This window comes from Onychomys torridus, chromosome 1, assembly GCF_903995425.1.
Source record: "Onychomys torridus chromosome 1, mOncTor1.1, whole genome shotgun sequence".
Lineage (NCBI taxonomy): Eukaryota > Metazoa > Chordata > Mammalia > Rodentia > Cricetidae > Onychomys > Onychomys torridus.
Window position 1 is genome coordinate 92,845,045 of NC_050443.1, and position 17,817 is coordinate 92,862,861.

The 17,817-nt window shown below is 45.7% G+C and overlaps 1 protein-coding gene across 1 annotated transcript in view; it reads left to right on the forward strand.

Moving 5' to 3' along the window:
• Nucleotides 1-1,102: 1,102 nt before the first annotated feature.
• The window catches only part of Insc (INSC spindle orientation adaptor protein), a 107,168-nt gene continuing 90,453 nt past the window's right edge, over nt 1,103-17,817 (forward strand). Inside the window, exon 1 of the mRNA XM_036175839.1 lies at nt 1,103-1,145. The gene's annotated coding sequence lies outside the window, so the exon portion shown is untranslated. The remainder of the gene's footprint in view (nt 1,146-17,817) is intronic.

Sequence of the window (17,817 nt, forward strand, 5' to 3'; positions counted from 1 at the left end):
TCCTGCTGTCTGGGTGGAAGCAGACTGGAATTGAAATTGGCTCCTGGGGAATGACTGGGCCACCTGCAGAGCCCTGAGCCCCCAGGGAGCCAAGGTGAGTGATTTGATGTCAAAGTTGTGGTATGCCCAAGGCCAGACAGCCCAGGAGCCAGCCAGAACCTGGAGCAAGGAACAGGAGTGTTTAGAGTCAGGACATTGTCCCATGGAGGTGACGCTGAGCTGGCTATCCCTAAATATACAATGTGAGCAAACCGGCAAACCTCCCTTCAGGCCCCAGGTGGTGGAGAACTGTCTTTTCTTGGCACTCTAGGAAGGGAGAGGCTCCTCAGGTTCCAGGGATTCATAGCAGGGTGGGAGCCATTAGATGGAATGAACTAGAAGCTTCCTTTCAGTCTAAAAATGTAGCATTCCAGAGCTTTTGGTCCTGGACCAGACTTTTGTGGACTTTGCCATCTGACATGGAGCCCAGGGGTGAGGGTGAGGTAGGGAGGCGTCTCATCAACACCCCCTGTCATTTTTGGCAGGTCTGTGATGTGGAGAGTGACTTAAGTGGGTAACTGAGTTTCCAAAGGGAAGCACCTGCCGTGGACAAACCCTGTTACATTCCTGGCATTTGGGGCTGCTCAGTGAGGCTGTGCCCTCCTCAGGGATGTGAATTGCGCCCAAATCTCTCCCTGTTTTCTTTCAGCTCCAGGAAACTGATCGTGGCAACACAGTCCCTTCCCCTCTCCAGATGTTGGCATGCAGGACACATGTGGGCGCCCTCGCCTGGCCGGCTCTGGTGGCTCCGGGTGATGGCCCAGCCCAGGGGTGAGTCGGGTCTCTAATTAGACCCGACCACGTCCCCATTCCAGAGCTCCCACAGATGACAGCGCGCGGTCTCCACTGTGGCCAGGGGCTCCGAAATAGCCCTCGCTCCCCGGCAGAGCCTCTCAGGCCACGGTGCTTGGCGCAGGACAAACGTTTAGCTGGGTGTGCACCGCTAGGGAAGAGCCTGGGGTTTGGGGGGTGGGGGGAGCAGGCAGCCTCCAGCAGCGCCGGCCCCAGCGGCCACTTTGTGCCTGGCCTCTGGAGTTCCAGCTGCTGTGAGCTGCCACCCATCGCTGGCCTCTGCACACAGCCGCTTTCTGCCTTGTAAGCTCAGAGTAAGTAAGCAGAGGGGATGGCTAGCTCCTGTGGCTGGATTCAGGGGCTGGGGCTGGACTGGGGCTGCTGGCATAATTATGACCTCTAGGACAGCAGGTGTGATTGTGTCAGTGTGAGAGTTTGTGAGTAGGAGCTGGTATCAGTGGAAGGGAGTGTGTCTAGCACAGGATGTCAGCATGTGGAATTTTCTAGCATGTGCTCGTGGGGGGGGGGAGTGGTGGAGCATGCTCAAAGGTGGCTGCTGTGTCTGTGGCACACAGGTGGGCCTACCTGTGCCAATGGAAGTGAAGTGCCTCTGTGTAGGGGACAGGAACCTGTTGTCTAGAGGGAGGGAATGGGCCAGTGTGGATGATGGATGAGGGTGAGAGACAGCTCAGAAGGTAGATAAGAAGCAATAGACACCTGAGCTCACACTTTCTAGGGTGACCTGATTTGTCCCCAGCTGTTGTCCTCAACTGGGGTGTCTTGCTTGTAGGTCAGGCAGCTTTGGTTTCTCAGGGCTTCGGGCCACATCAGAACTTAAAGCTTCTATCCAATATAAGAATGAATGGATCTCGGTGGACCTTCCTCTGCAGGGCCACTTACATAACCAGGAGAAGAGGCAGGGTGTGGGGTCAGGGGACAGGGGACACTCACTCATGTACACTAACAGTGCAGTCACATTCCACAGACTGTACATCCATGGCAAATGGCATGTGTACAGCATGCATCCATGTTGTAAATGCATATGCAAAACCACACAGCCTTGAATTGACCCTGGCATCTGCCTCTAGCCCCCCTTTTACTTCCTGTACCTTCATTGGGCATCTCTGACAAAAATGGGTTCAGAAACAAGGCCTCAGTAGGGGGATACTTTCCACTGAGGGCTTTGGCTGGGGATTAAGGCGGGAGGTGATATGATGCCTTTGGGTATCTCATCCATGAATCCTAGCCACCCTTTGGCCTTAAGGTCTAGGTGGGAAACACAGTAGTTGCTCGTTTAGAGGGGAGAAGGTCTATCTTAGTGATAAGGGAAATGAGGAGGTGAGTGACCCTGAGCACCTGCAGCTTGCCCCAGACTCAAGTTCATGACTTCGGTTCATCCTGTTACAGAAGTGCAGTGGGACTGTGGGGCTGGACTGGGGAGGGTGTGGTGAACGGGACTGGACCTATTCCTTCTGTGCTTGGGTTCTAGTCATCTTGCCTGCAGCTGCTGGGGAGACAGCCTTTCAACAACCCCCTGTCCTTCAGCAGTTATGTGGAGACCATTGGGAGCACCAATCACAGTGCTTAGAACACTGAGTACCCCCAAATGCCAGGGACTGGTACTTACATTTACAGTTATTTCATTATGGCTTCTAGAGCCCTTCTGCCCAGGCCATTCTCTTCTCCATAGGTTTCTGTGATGTTGTCCAAATTCGATGTGCTTCTTTGGTTGGGAAGTGAGGGAAGATTTCGTGTTTGTGATTTGGCCTGAAGGCTGCCCTTTCAGTCTGTTGAAATGGGGAATGATCCAGGCTTAGTCATTTCCAGAGTTGTCCACTAGGGTTTACCTTTCCTTTGGTCCAAACCTAGATCGGACCCTTAGAGATGGATAACGCGGGCGGGTGTGGCTAGCGTAGCAGGCTTGCTGCAGAGAGAAGGAGCTGTTTCCTCTTTCATGTTTCCCTTCTCCATCTTACTGAGTTAAAAGAGTCATTGCTTGAGTTCTGATTTCCACTTTAACAACTTATAGAGTACATTTCTTTAGCTGTGGATTCCCTTATAGAGGAAACGAGAATAATACTAATACTAATACTAATAAAAAGAATAACCACCAATCAAGAATTCTGTTAGTCTCTGAAGATTGAAGCCACATTGTTTGGACTTTTTTTTCTTTTCTTTTCTTTTCTTTTCTTTTCTTTTTCCTTCCTTCTTCCTTCCTTCCTTCCTTCCTTTCTTCCTTCCTTCCTTCCTTCCTTTCTTTCTTTCTTTCTTTCTTTCTTTCTTTCTTTCTTTCTTTCTTTCTTTCTTTCTTTCTGAGACATCCCACTTGGAAAGATTTCATCCAATTTTTAATCCATATGTCTCAATTGTGACTTCTGTGCTTGAGCTCTGATTGGTAACCATGACTTGGGGCTTTTCTTCCTAGTGGCTGGTGGAGATAATAGCTATCTCTGTGCTGGTTCAGACAATGGGGATTGTCTAGAATGAATTGGGGCATTGATCAACACCCCTGCTCTGAGGGTTTCAGCTGCCAGCCTCTCTGTGTCTCAAAAGCCCTAGTGTCTGGATGCCCAGAGGGGTTTGATCCTTGCCCTAAACCTGGCCATGGCCCCATGACTGCTCCTTCCACATGTGACCCTGCCTTGTCCAGGGCTTTGCAGGGAGGTCTGTGTCTCTTGGGTCTGAGCCCTGCTTCCCTTCACATGATTGAGGCCTTGTGAAGACAGAGGTTGGAAGCTCAGAGTGTGCAAGAACTCTTTGAGGGTTATCTTGCCTCCTCCCCTCAGTCTGGAGGCCACAGGATGGTGTTCAGCCCCATCTCTTTCTCCAGAAGGGGTCCTGTAGTGATATATTGTGTACCCTAATAAACTTGCCTGGTGATTGGAGGGCAGAGCCAGCCACTAGATTAGATATAGAGGCCAGATAGTGGTGGCACACACCCTTAATCCTATCACTCGGGAGGCAGAGATCCTCTGGATCTCTGTGAGTTCAAGGCCACACTGGGAACAGTCAGGCAGTGGTGGCACACACCTTTAATCCCAGTACTGGGAAGCACACACACCTTTAATCACAGGAAGTGACAGCAGGGTGAAGAAATGTATATAAAGTATGAGTTCAGCTGAGACCCTTTTGGGTGAAGACTCAGATGATTTCCATCAGAGGATTTGTGGAGGTGGTGAGGCAATAGGTGGTGGCTGTGGCTTGCTCTGCTTCTCTGATCTTTCAGCTTTTACCCCAACCTCTGGTACCAGGTTATTATTATTATTATTATTATTATTATTATTATTATTAATTAAAAAGCCCTTTAGGATTCTAACAACAGGGTCCCAAGTCTGTCAGATAGTCAGAAAGCTGTTTGTTACTTGGTAGGGCTCAAGTTATCATAAGGCTGGTGAAAGCTCTAATTCTTTCTGAGAGATTGTTTTACTTGTAGAAGTTGCTGTGTTTGGGAAAGAACCCACACTAGAGCTACGCTTGCACAGGGTAGTGGTTAGAATGCCTGATGGTGATCTTTTGAGCCCCATGTGGGTGACTGCTTCTCCAGGAGGGCTAAGTCATCTAAGGTGGTGGCCATTGCTCATGTTCGAGGCTAACTGTATGAGAAACATTTGGCCACAGAAGAAAAAAGAGGAAATACCCTGGGCCTGCTGTTGGGTAAGGTTTATTGGATCTGTTCTTTTCTGGACAAATGTGACCTCAAATAGGAGATTGTATCTCTGCTAAGGATTCATCCTGGTTATGCTCTGTTGGCTTCCCAACACTGAAACTTAACCTGGTAAGCATACTTACAACCAGCAAGAGAGCATGATGTGGGATGTCAGAATGTATGAATGGGAAGTTTACTCACAATTTCCCACACTTAGTAACTAATAAAAAGACAGTTCTCTGTTTTTGGCTCTTTGAATCATGTTTTGTTTCATGAAACCTCTAGGACACCTTCTGAAATGGGAACTTGTATTTTAGACACAGGGGAACAGAAGCATAGCTAGGTCAAATAAGCCCAGGTCAGAGCCAGCCATACCTCCTTGCCAGGTCTCCCATTCTGGAGTCTGAAGTGGATGGCTACTGGCCACTGAGTAGGACAGACAACTCCCCCCATTTTGGAAGCCTGAAAGCAGAAAAAACTACCCCTTCAGGTTAACTAGGAGAGGACTAAGGGCTTGTTCCTGGTAACAGGATGTAAATAACATCAGCTTCGTGGCTGAGCAGCGTCCCTAGCCTTCCCAGCCTCAGATGGGGATAGTCACTCCCTGGGACACAGGCGTACATGGTGAGGGAAGACCTCATGGGCCAGGTGAGGATCTCCTAGCCAACATCATGGGGTGGGCAACATTGGGCTTCTCGGGTTTTATTTTTCCCTGGAACAATCTCTGTTTTTAGAATGTAGTTCCCACCAAAGCGCCCTGATCTAGTCAGTCCAAACTCCCCTCCTCAGGCTCTAGGTACCCCCAGTGCCAAGCTCTGGGGTGTCCCAGATCCCCTGAGGTTGTCTCTGGGCAGACAGGATTCTGCCAGGTCTGATGCAGCATCTCTAGGCGTCAGCAGTCTGGCTGAGTAATTGTGTGCCATGTTCAGTTTGCACTGGAGAAATGGAAGGCTAGTCTTACAAACCAAATATCTTGGTTTGGAAACCCTGCGAAGTGTGGGCTGTGGTCTGAGAGTGTGAGCTGCATTGTGGGCCTGTGGGCCCTGCTGGTTTAAGAGATGCCATTGTGGGACAGCGTATTTCATCCAAGCCAGTTGTCCTAATGGAATCAGAGGTGTGCAGCACACCCTGGCAGTGTGAGAGGAAACGTATACAAGCTTTGCAGGCAGAAGGAAAGACCTGATGTCTAGTCTCAGTTTCCTGACCTGTAAAATGGACGTGTCTTATTACAGTGGTGTTAATAGAAGCAGAGAGGGTATTAGAAACCTAGCATTTGGCATAGAATAAACAAAACCTGAAAGACAATCTCGCTGCTTCTGGTCCCATCCACCTTCATGAAAGAGCACTAGACTGTGAGACAGGTGGATATCAGGTCTTCTCAGCCTCCGAGCTTGCTGTGTTTTCTACCCTCCCTGTTTCCCTTTCCTTTTGTGTAAAGTGAGAGACAAACTCCTTTCCCTCACCCTTCTGTACATTTTGAGGATAATGAAGAAGAACCCAGAGACAAATCTAGAAGTTTAGATAGAACTGAGTCACTATGAGACCATTTGGTTGTGTTAGGACCCAGGCAAATCATGTGATAAAGGCACAAAGGAACATACCAGTCCCCAAGTCATCATCTGACATGTGACAAGACAGACATGCACACAGAGGCCCATATGTTGGGTATGGTTCACACAGGCCAGGTCCTTTACAACTGTGTACATCAGAGAGGCCTTTCCAGAGATGGACACTCATGCTCTTCATCTTGAAAGATAATAAGTTCCAGAAAGTGAACAGGAGGACCAGCATATGCTAAGGTGCTAAGCTGTGTGTATATGTGTTGTGTCCACATGTATGTGGACACATGTATGTGCAGGTATGCATACACATGTGTGCCCATGGAATGTCTTCCTCAAACTCTTCTTTACTGAGTTGCTGAGTCCACCCACTGGCTAGCCTAGCTAGCAAACTTGCCCTGGGGATCCTGTGTCTACCTCCTGAGCGATTCCAAGTGGGCCGCTATGCCCAGCTGGCTTTCACGTGGACCCACTGCTGGAGATCCAAACCCCAGCCCTCATGCCTGCATGGCAAGTGCTTATCCACCGAGTAATCTCCCCAGACCCCACTAAGCTTTTCTTAGCTATAAGTTTGAGACTCTTCAAGTTACAGTGACTGGAGCCTGTGGTGTGTGCTGAGAGCTACTGGTAGAAATGGCTTTACCAGAGGCCGTGGGAGTATACAGCAAGTGACAACTAGTGTTCAGTAGGTCGACCCACCAGATGAAATGACTCTCTGATGGGGAGCCCCACCTGACGAGTGGTGTTCAGTAGTGAGACAAAAATGAGTAGTTCCTGTTCAGAAACTAGATAGGAGACTATGTGGGAAACTTGGGAAGGGTATTGGGCCACGGTACTATGCTCAGTTATCCAGGTAGTTCTCACGAATTTACAGGCAAGGCACTGGACATTTTCAATAGAAAGGTTGTAGTCCAATGGGAGTTCAGTTATTCATTTGTTAAATGTTTATTGGGTGCTTACTACTTTATGCTGCTTTGAATTTAAACTTTATTAAAATTTGCAAGACTAGATAAGAAATTCTTCTTTATCCAGTTTTTAGCTGATCATATGGCATATCTTTTTTCAACTATTCTGCTTTCCTTTCTCTCCAGTAACATGAAGATACATCCTTCTCACTCATCTATGCATTTTCATTGCTTATATAAGTTATATCTCATGGTTATAAATACAGTTTTTATTAACTGTGTGAATGCATGTCAAATTTTCATATTATCAATCTCAGAATGAGTTAGACACACTCCCTCTTTGTCCCTAAGTACTTGAGTGTGTGTTTAGAGGAGGGACAGTCCCCTGTCAGTGCAGGCTGGGCTGTGTTGGCCACCTCACTCCTAGCTGTGCAGTCCTGACAAAGCAAATTCAGGAAGGAGAGGAGTTTGGGCTCATGATTTGAGGAGACGTAGTTTATTGGGATGGTGAAGATGTGAGTGCAGAGGCAGAGAAGTGGGGTGCTGCACTCATCCTGCTCCCCCTTTGTTGTTGTTTATTTTTACTCTTTTGGGGGGCCCACCACCCAGCTCCCAGATAAATCACACATGGAGGCTTATGCTTACTTATGAATGCCCAGCCTTAGCTTCGCTTATTTCTAGCCAGCCTTCCTTAACTTAAATTAGCCTGTCTACCTCTGGCCTCAGGGGCTTTATCTTTCTTTATTCCTGTATACCTTTCTTTCCTTCTCACCCCATGTCTGGCTGTGTAGCTGGGTGGCTGGCCCCTGAAGTCCTTCTCCTTCTCTGGCTCCTTCCTTATTTGTCCTCCCAGATCTCTCCCTCTATATCTTCTCGCTGTCTGCCAGCCCCACCTATCCTTTCTCCTGCCTTGCTATTGGCTGTTCATTTTTTTATTAGACCATCAAGTGTTTTGGACAGGCAAATAACACAGCTTCACAGAGTTAAATAAATGCAACGTAAACAAAAGTAACATGCCTTAAAATAAGATTCCCCAACACTTTGTATTTAGGGTCTCTTCATTATTCAGTTAAGCCTCTCTGGCAACATCCTCGCAGACATGCCCAGAAGTGTGTCTCCTGGCTGACGTCAGTTTCAATCAAGTTGACAATAATGATGATCTATTACAGCCCTGACACCGTCTTTGTGGTTCTACCATCTTCCTCCCAGATCTAGTCTGTGTCTTCTAGCCATCATGCCTTGTTAGTCTCCTCTGCTGCATTTCCCTTGACCCCATTGTTTGGAACAGTCCAGGTAGTTACTACGTTGAACAGCCTCCATCTTGGGTGCCTGGTGGTCTGCATAGCTGTGGTCAGGCTGTATGATTTGGGCAGGCAACTGTGTTCTCTTGAGTCTTCATTTCAGCAAGCCCCAGAATAGGACTTGTCTGGCTCCTGGTGATGGAGGCTGTCTTGCTCACTTCAGGTGATGTCTATCAACTTTTCTACAGTGAAATTGCTCTTTTCCTTTCTTTAAGTTGACAAGTAACCTGTGGAGAGATATTTTGAGAATATTTACATACCACATTTGTTGTCAAACTTCTAGTGATATATCAGTCATAATTTTGAATTCAGTATTTTATATTTATTTATTGTTATTCTATTATGTGAAAGACTACTCATTTTCTCCCTCTCTCAATTCCCCCCTTTCTTCCTTCACGGGGGTCTCATATCTTTTTAATTCATTGGATGAATCAAGTGTTGTATTTATTTAAGCTCTGATGGTCACATGATCTCAGATTTAGTTAGTGGGAGGCTGTCATAAGCTGGCTTCTGTTTCTTTTCAATTTGTTTCCATGATTCTCTGAGTGCTTCCTTATTATCTGATGTAGCAAGAAGTTAGGGTTCATTCTGATCCTTCCTTATTCCAGCTTGGAATCAGTAATTTGTTTGAAGATCCCAGGCTTCTTTTATGGGGTAATGACATTTAGAAACCCAATTTTGGGCAACCTGTGCCCTTGTTATTTGTGTAATGGTCTTTTGGCAGAGCTAAGACATATATGTCTATTTACTTCCCACAGTAAAACAGCACAATATGATGCTAAGTGTTTTTGAGAAGAAATAACCCACTGAGCCTAATGTAGAGAGTAACAGGGCATGGGTATGTTAGGGTGAGGGTGGTTCAGCAAAGGCCTCTTTCAGGAGATTCTATTTTAAAAGACTTGCATGTGATAAGTTAGAGGGGAGAGGGCCAGGATATTGCTTTAATCACACAGAGAATAATTACAGGGGTCTGAACTGAGTCAGTATGGAGACACGGTGGAGTCAACACTACATAGTAACTGGTGGATACAGAAAGTGGCAGAGAGGCAGTCAAGGGATCTCCCAGGTTGATGTCTCCAAGGCCTGTCAAACTCAACATATTCATCATGGAATGCCTGTCATTTCCCCTGCACTGTCAATCTTGGGAATACCTGATCCTCACCAGGTGTTTCAGATCTCACTGAATGACCCTTCAGTCTCTACAACTGCACAAGCCAGAGCAATGAAGCCAACATCCTCATCATCTCTCTGCTCCAAGCTCCAATCAGGCATCCCCATGCCTGTTGATGTTAGTGTGCATCCCTTAAGTCCATCACACCTCTCCATCTTCACCAGCATCCCCTAGTTCAAGGTACCACTCTGAGCACCTGAGTAACAGTTCTGTCCTCCAGCTTGTCTTCACAGAGCAGCCAGAGGAGATGTCAGAACAATTCTGGTTTTGTCATTTCTCTACTTCAAAACACTTCAGTGTCTTCCAACTGATCTTGAGATAAAGATCAAATTCCCAAGTGAGCTGATCAGGTCTCATTTGTCTGGCCCTGCCCACATCTTCCCACACAGTACTCCCATAACTGCTTTGTCTCAGTGGCCCTCTCTCAGGCTTGTTCTTCTATCCCTGCTGCCATAGGCCTTTGCAAGGGTTGCTTCTCTGCCTAGAATGTTCTTCCTTCTCCTTACCTGCCAAATTTCCACCTGTCCCTCAGTTCATTTTTCATATCCATGATCTCCCTGGCTAGATCAAATCCCATTTTATAAAGTTTTAAAACATATCATGCCTCCTTCAAGGCCTCATCACAGTAGGGATCTCTGGTTTTGCTGTAATAATTTATTTTATTTTGTGGCTCTCTGTGCTGTGTACATTGCTTTATCCTGGTTGGTAGCGGCACATAGCTGACACATGCCACAGGGACATGTTGAGTGAATGGATGAATGGTTAAATGAGTAAGTGGATGAAAGGATGAGGTACTGAGCAACCAGAAAGATGATGACATCGTTTACTAGAAAGAAAATTTAAGTGAGAATTTTATTTGAAGATAAAGATAAATCATTCATCTCAGAACATGTACCATCTTTTGGGCCAATGGCTTGGACTATCACTTGGACTTGTGGAGATGGTGATCAGGTGACATTAAATTCCTATCTAATCCCAAGGAGTGCTCTGGAGAAGGCAGCTGAACTCCAGTGGTCTCCCTGAGCTCTGGCCTCTCTGTTCTCCCCACCTCTGGTTTGTTGAGCGCAGACAGATTATGAGTGGGGTGAAAGATCATTACCATTGTAGGTAGGCTCCCTGGAGCATCCCAGTCTCCTGAATGGTTATGTAGATCAGCAGCTGCCAACATGCAACTCTGCTGGATGTGAGCCCAAAGCGAATACAGAGAGCTGGGCATACAGAGCCAGCCAGCGGCCCTTGTAAAGAAGTCAAGCACTATAATAGGCCATGTGGTCCCTCTGGCTCTCTCATTCCTGCATTTCTCACTCGCCTGTCATTCATCAATCTGTTTCCTCTTCTTTTGGTCACTCCCCCACCCACCCATCTGCCACCTATCCATCCATCAACAGATAAGAATCGATGTTGGGATTTTGTGCAACACTCAAAGCTGAGGATCCCCTCCTCTCTTGCATTATTTTAATCCATTGTCCTCACAGCCCAGAGGCCCAGGTAAGGAGACATGAGGGGTCAGCACCATGCTGATGGGCTGCTATTGATTTGTGTGGCAGTTTGTTCTCTGTCTCTGTTCTTTTCCTGTGGACTGACTCTCTTTCCTTGTTTCCCTTCCCTGGCTCCCTCCTTGTTCTCCACTTTTCTGATCCCCCTCCCTCAATAGCTTAGGGAACTGGCTCCTCAACCCAGCAAGATGTAAAGTGGTTGTGGGCCTTGGCAGAGGAAGTCAGGGCTCAGGCCCCAAAGAGAAAGACGAATAGCTCCCTCTGGGGCACCCTGTTTTTATTTTCATGTGTCTACTTTGATTGTCCTTCAACCCCACGGAATGTGTGGAGAGAACAAGCTGTAAAACACAGCATGTAGGAACAAGGCAGTGGTCACCGGGCCCCGCCTCTACACATGCATTAGTCCTTTCAGTTTTCTGAGGACTGTCATTTACAAAACTCCCCAAATGTGTGCTGTCCATCTGCTGCAGCAGACAGGGTGGGAAGTGAGCAGGAGGGGACAATAGCAGCCCCATCAGATAGCACCATCTTGGAACAGTGCCCAGGGTGCCGAGGGTCTAAGTTACAGACTCATTTACTGACTCTCACATCTACTCAAGCATCTACTTAGCATCTGCTGTGGACTGCGCATTGCTCTAGATATCTGAGAAGATAGAGGGGGCAAAAGCCAGCATCAAGTCTTTGCAGGATTTGCTGTTTGGTTTGGGAGGACAGTTAACAGGTCATATGCAGGATGCAAACACAGGTAGAAATATAAGAGACTGTGAAGGAGCTCCAAGAGTGGGAAAGGTTTGGATACGCACACATTCAAGCAGAGACTAGTATCTTCCCAGCCCTTTGGTTAAGCTCAAGCTGAGGCCCGGAGGAGGAAAAGGAGCAAGCTATGTGAGTGTTTTAGAGAGAAGGGGCGGAGGCCTGGAGGCATGTGTGAGGAACGAATGGGAGTGAAGTGGGGGTGGAGTCCAAAGAAGGCAAGGTCAGCGCAGTAATGGCAGCCGGATCCAGAGCTTTGCTGCACGTCATTCATACAGCAATCGGAGAGACAATTGGAAGGGTTGAATGTTGTCATGTTTTGATTGCAATAAAGAGAACAGATTGCAGAAAGGGGAGAAAGAGAAGAGAGAGGTAACTCAAGGGACATAATTGACCATCTATTCTTTCCATCTCACAGGATCTTTCCACCATGCGTCATGGTTTTCTAATTTTAATTTTTATTATTTTAACTATGTATGAGTATGTGTCTGCATGTGGGTATGTGCATATGAGTGAGGGTGCTAGAAGAGGCCAGAGAGATGTCAGGTCCCCTGGAACTGGAGTTATAGACAATTGTGAGCTGCCTGATGTGGGTGCTGGCTCCTCTGGAAGAGCAACAAGTGCTCTTAATGAACGAGCCATCTCTAGTCCCAGGCTTGGTGGTTTCTAATACATGGGAAGACCATGCCAGATACTGGCAGTGGTGGGCATATCTTTATGGAACTTTGGCCTTAAACAGGGAGACATAGTATACTGTAGGAGGTCACTGGACAGTTAGGGAGTCAAACACTCTCAGCAAATCCAGCTTAAATGGAGCCAGCACTGCAGTCTTGCAGTAGGCCTGCCATGGAGGCCAGAGTAAGATTCAAGTGACGGCCTTGTTTAAACCAAATATTGACTGCCAGGGAGAGCAGGGTAATCCTGAGGAGAACAGGACAGTGCTCTTGGGGCTGGAACCTGAGGGAATACAGGATGGTAATACTAGAAGATGTGGGGAGAGCTGGGGCCAGGGTCTAACAGCTGTGAGGAGGATGCAGAACTTAGATCTGCAGGGAGACGCGGGCTGAGGGAAGTACAGTAGCTTTCCAGGAGGCTTTTACAGTGAGAACCATATTTGAAGAGATGGAGACTGACATTAGCACAAGCAGGGTGGGCTGGGAACCTTCGAGACTGTGACAGCCTTGGGTGACAACCCGGGGAGTAGAGGCAGCAGGAATGTGGTACCCTAGAGGTATATAGCTGGGGATACAGTGATGCAGCTCTTACAGTCAGCAGGAGAAATGAGCATCCATCATTTGGATAAATCCCAGATGTCTTTTGTCACTTGAAGCTATCTTTGAACAAAGACCACAGAGTGACCTGGGTTTGGGGCAGAGTAAGTTGTAGGAGAAAGACTGGGGTCTAGTCTCTGAGAGTGGGTGATTTTCACAAGCATCTAGGGAAGGAGGCCATTAGGCTGTAGAAATATCAGTCTGAAGCAGGCACTCATCACACACAGCCCTCTCCTCTTACAGATGGGGAATTCGAGGCCCAGAGAAAAGGCACACATGGCCCTGAGCCATATATTTTATGGGGGTTGTTAAGGCTGGAGTCTGGGCCCTGGCAGCACTAACAATCTAGGCACTTTCATCTATCCTCAAAGAGGCTTCAATTAAAGAGACAAATAATAATAAAAAGAAGAGAAAGGAGATTGCCCAGTGTGGTCACATCAGGAAGAGGGACAAATAAAGAGGACCAATGACCTCTCGAGCCCATCTTCAGGGTCCTGACATAAGTTTTAGATTTAAACAGAAAGTACAAGGTATACATAACAACTAGTCCTGGTCAAGGTGTGGTCCTGCCCATTTTCATTATCTCACTCCAGTTTCTCCTGCAAAGTGGAATGACAAGTTGTCAGCACTGTGTACATTCTTTCTGGAGACACCCTTTCCTGACCAGCACCAGGTTTCTGCTCTTCCTTCTCCAAGCTCCGGAGACAGTTGTTTCAGTAATCTGATAGCTGAAGGGAGCAGCACAAGACTTTATTTACAGCATCTACATTCCCGCCAGGATGTCTGCATATAGAGTGTTCACCCATGGCAAAAGAAAGCTCGGCATCTCATTGAACTCATGCTCCAGCAATTACTGTACTTTACTTGATTATACATTTGCATATCTCTGCCAGTAGAAAAGGAAATCCTATGAAAAGGACAATTTATCCATCTTTATATTTAACATAAAATTGGGGCTTGAAGCAGAGAGGATGCTGTATTCTCTCTCTCAGCCTTGACTAAGGGGCGGGGGGGGGGGCAGGGGTCTGCTCTCAGAGATGGTTGACCAGAAGACCCACCTGTGGATGGGACTTTATGCATTCATGTGGCTTTCTTCAAGAATGGTTTCTGGCAGTTTCCATTCACAGCTAGTTACAATATGTCACTAGACATGAGCTTGAGTGGTACAGTGGCTTTTGCTGTGCAGTTGCCTGGTACTACTACAAGAGAAACCCTTCCCACTCAGAGGGAGAGCAGCACAGGGAGACCCACAGCTTCCAACAGGCACTTGGAATGTATGTGTGTGCAGAGGTAGGGCTGAGGTCCAATGCTTAGCCTAGCCTAAGGCTTCATGTCTGGGGACTGCACAGGCCTACTTGTCTGTTCTGCTGATGTCTTAAGGACCAGAAATCCACTTTTTAAAGAATAGTCTGTAATACTTGTCATATTGGTGCTGGAGCTGGGCTCCTTTCTTATGACTGGAGAATGGTCTCTAAAAGCAGTCCTCTGACTCTGACTCTCTGACCCAGGCCAGCTGCATCTCTGCTTTGGGCAAGGGTGATGTTCAGGAGCAGCAGAGTGAAGACAGGCAGGCAGGCAGGAGCAGCAGTCAACTCCCTCTGTCTTCCCAGTTCTGTTCTCTTTCTGCTTGTAGTTGGAGATATGTGAGTTCTGAATCCACCACCCTCTGTCTCCTTGTTGCTATTACTAATCAAGTTTTAATATTCTTTGGGGGAAATATTTGGACTATTTTTCAACTTCCTAAGTTCATTCCAAAATCAATATTCCTTTGTATTTGCTAGTTAAAAAAAAATCTTACCCAATAGGAAAAGTACCCTATTTTCAATATATCTTGGCTATGCATTTCAGATTCAGATTGTCAAATTCTAAGGAAAAATGCTGTTGAGATTTAACCGGAACTCCATTGAATCTATTCAGTAGAGCTTTTAATGGTGAACTGATGGTTCTCAGCAGTCTCATGCTATTTTAGATATCTGAATGATCTCGATTTATCTTGGCATTTCTTCATATCTTTTAAATAATGTTTTACAATTTTCTCAATTAAGGGCTTGCACAGAAGGATCATTTTCATGTTCCTTCTGTGTTTTATTGCTCTTGGTAAAGGTCTTTCTTCCTATGCCTCCTCTTACTCCCCCCCCCTCCTTCATATGCTGATGATTGGGACTACTCAGTTTTGTATATTTGTTTGTCAACAACTTTCTAAGTTCCTTTATAGCTTAGGAATAATTTATTTGCAGACACTGTTGGGTTTTATACATGGATAATGAGTTGCAAACTCACACTGCATTCGCAGAAGAACTAGAAAGAGGTACAGGTAAGGGTGTACACAGATGTCTGGGTGGACACAGATGTCTGTCTGGGTAGACACAGATGTCTGGGTGGACAGAGATGCATAGACTCTTGATTTGATCAGGGGATCACAGGTTGACATACGTGTAGGTGTGTGACTTTGTGAACAAGCCTCCATTTCCTCTGTGGCAGTGTGCTACATAACAACAGTTTTGATCCTGACATTTCTTACTATCCCGGATCAGATTTCTAATGTAATAATAAATCGAAGTGGTGAAAATTGGACATCTGCTCTCATAGAACCTGCTTTCAACAGGTCCTTAAGCATAGTGTCCGTGACACTGTTTTCACATAGATGTCCACTGAAGAAAGTCTCTTTTGTTCCTAGTTTGAGCAAAGTCTTTTTTCTAAGTTACTATTGAATTTCATCAAATTATTTTTCTTTGGCTGTTGACAATAGTCATGATTTTTCTACTTTGTTAGTATGGTGAGTTTCATTATAATGTTAAACTAATTACATATTTTTAAACTAAACCCAATATGGCCAGATTATGTTAGCCTGCCTACTAATGTTGGATTTTGTTGTCTAAGTTAGCATATTTTCTTTTGTGTTATATATGGGATTGCTCTATATATCTTCATTCTTGTGCTCTTCTTTATTTTTTAAAAACTGTATGTGGTATGTGTGTGTATAGAGGTACATATGCTTCTGTACACACGTGTGGAGGCCAGAGCTTGACATATGATGTCTTCCTCTGTCATTCCCCCTACCCTGCTTTTTTGTGTGACTGTCATGTCCAGGTTGGAAACCCTTTTGAGGGATTGTCTTGCCTCTGGCTCTTGGGGATTGGGATTATAGGTGTGAGCTACCAGGTCCAGCTCATTTCTCCTTCTAGACTGAATTTTTCTTCGTTACTGGTTTGTTTTCCCCTCTACGTATTTAAATTTCTATCTCTTCTTTTACTTAGTTTCCTCTGTATTATAGAAATGATAAAAAGTCACAAATTTAAAGTTGATTCACATCATTATTTTTCTTCTGTCTGTAACTAGAAGAAAGTTAATGCACTTTAATTTACTTTAATCATTCCTTTCTGAATTCATGAACAACATTTTAGACTCCGTCTCTTCTTACCTCACAGATTGATTATTATATTTGTTCTTCAGTCAATGCTTGTTTGGCTTATTCACAGTGTCAGCCAGGTAGAGTAATCATTCCCTTTTGTGTCTCCACCTTCCCATGTAACTTTCTCTTCCTTCTGAATGCCTTCAGCATTCTTTCTCTTCCTTGAGAGACTTTCACTTTTCTGAGATGGTCTTACTTCATCCACTTTCCTCTGGATACAGAACTCCAGGACAGTCCTCCCCAGCCAGGTGATTTCAGGTTGTCTTCTGTCTTGTGATGACACTTGGCAGTTCTGTTCACTCTTTCTCTCTGGATGCTAACCACCATGCTGTGAAATCCACTTACCTTTGGATATTTCCAAAATTCCCTGTGTCTTGGATGTTCTTTAGTCTTTTTAGTTTTTTTTTTAAGGAAGGTGTGTGCATCTTTTGTATTTATTTTGTTTGATACTCATTGTTATTTCTGGATGTGGAAGCTATTCTGTTTGAATGCTACTTTGCACATATGCTCTCTTATCTTTCTTGGAATGGTGATGAAATGCGCATTAGACTGTGTTACTCTTCATTCAGAGCCTGGGTTTCTCATTTTTAAAGGTGTCTGTGTCCTCTGAGCTGCATTTTGGTAATTTCTTCTGTTCTATCATTTAGCACACCAATACATCTTTTCATTCTTCTTGGTTATTTCTTGGATTTGAATGGCTATAATTTGTAGCCCTTGTTTCTTGAATCTGTTTCCAAGCACTCTCTTTTGTTTCTTGGAATGGAATTTTCTAATTGAGCTCCATCATCAATCCTGTAACAGGTGATGCAAACCCAAGCTTCAACCTCTATGAGGGTCATAGCATGGTGATTAATTCTCAGCCTTCTATGGCTGACACTTTGCAGAGAAGGTTGATTTCTCATTTTCCTGTGCATTGAGTTTATTCTCTTCTGGACTTATATTCGATTCTTTGCCTTGGGGAATCCCTAGCCTTTACCCCCTATCTCTCTCGCCCTACACACAAAAGAAACAAGGGCTTGAAGGATACAACATCTCATAGATGCTGTCAGTGGAAAACTCCTTTTGACACCTCATCCTGCTTTGGATTCTCCAGATTTATTCCACTTCTTCTGCCAGCACAGCAATACATTTTTAAGACCATCAAGTGGTGGATCTTCACTGTCAACTTGACTGGATTTTGAATCACCTGGGAGACACACCCTTGAGCTTGTCTAGGATGATGTTTCCAAAGGGCAAGACCCATCCTGATTGTGGGTAGCACCAACCTTTGGCCTGGGCTCTGGGCCTAAATAAAAGGGAAAGAGGGAGAAAGGCAACTGAGCACTTACATTCATCGCTCTGCTTCCTGATTGTGGACACAATGTGCCCTCTCCTCCGGCAGCTGTGCTCATCTACCATGATGGGCTGCACCATCCATCTATGAGCCCAAATCAACCCTTTTATTCTCTAAGTTGCTTTTGTGAGATATTTTG